The sequence below is a fragment of the Nanorana parkeri genome, unplaced genomic scaffold (genome assembly GCF_000935625.1).
Source record: "Nanorana parkeri isolate BGI_ZX_2015 unplaced genomic scaffold, ASM93562v1 scaffold3877, whole genome shotgun sequence".
Classification (NCBI taxonomy): Eukaryota; Metazoa; Chordata; class Amphibia; order Anura; family Dicroglossidae; genus Nanorana; species Nanorana parkeri.
Genome location: NW_017310144.1, coordinates 29126 through 29761, shown reverse-complemented (window position 1 = coordinate 29761; position 636 = coordinate 29126).

The window sequence follows — 636 nt, the reverse complement described above, 5'->3', positions numbered from 1 at the left end:
CGTTTTTGTGTTTGGCGGGGGGGGGGATGTGTACACAGTGATCGGCGTCATCCCGGTCCTCTCGCCACATTGACTCTTCATCATCCGGGAGCGCTGCCATGTATTCGGAGTCTGGTGTGCAGTGCGTGGTAACCCGTAGCAACCAATCAGTAGCTGTCTTTCCCTGGCGTGACTGCTGGGATGTGATTGGTTGCTATGGGTTACAGTGAGATGTCCCACATTCCGTGTTCCCTGTACGCAGAGTGAGATGTGACACGTTCCCCTCCCCCCTCTGACCCAGTTCTCCGTCTTATCTCTGCGCCGCCATGACACACAACGCAGAACATTTAACCCCCGCATGGCCGGACTGAGGAGCTCTCCCAGCACTGCAGTGTGCCACGGAAGGAGCCGCAGATCTGACCACAGACGGACCAATCCCAATCAGATCTCATTATTGGATCGGGGGGAATGGGGGGCCGTGTCGGGGGTATTGGTGGACTGTGTAATATTTGGGTGATTCTATGTGATGGGGGAGGGGAATTTCCGGAACTTACCGCTATGATGACGACGGTGCGCTCCTGGAAAGCCGTCATCACCACCTTCTGTAGAATGTTCTCCTGCCAGATAAATGATAGATTTAGATTGTACGTATGGGGT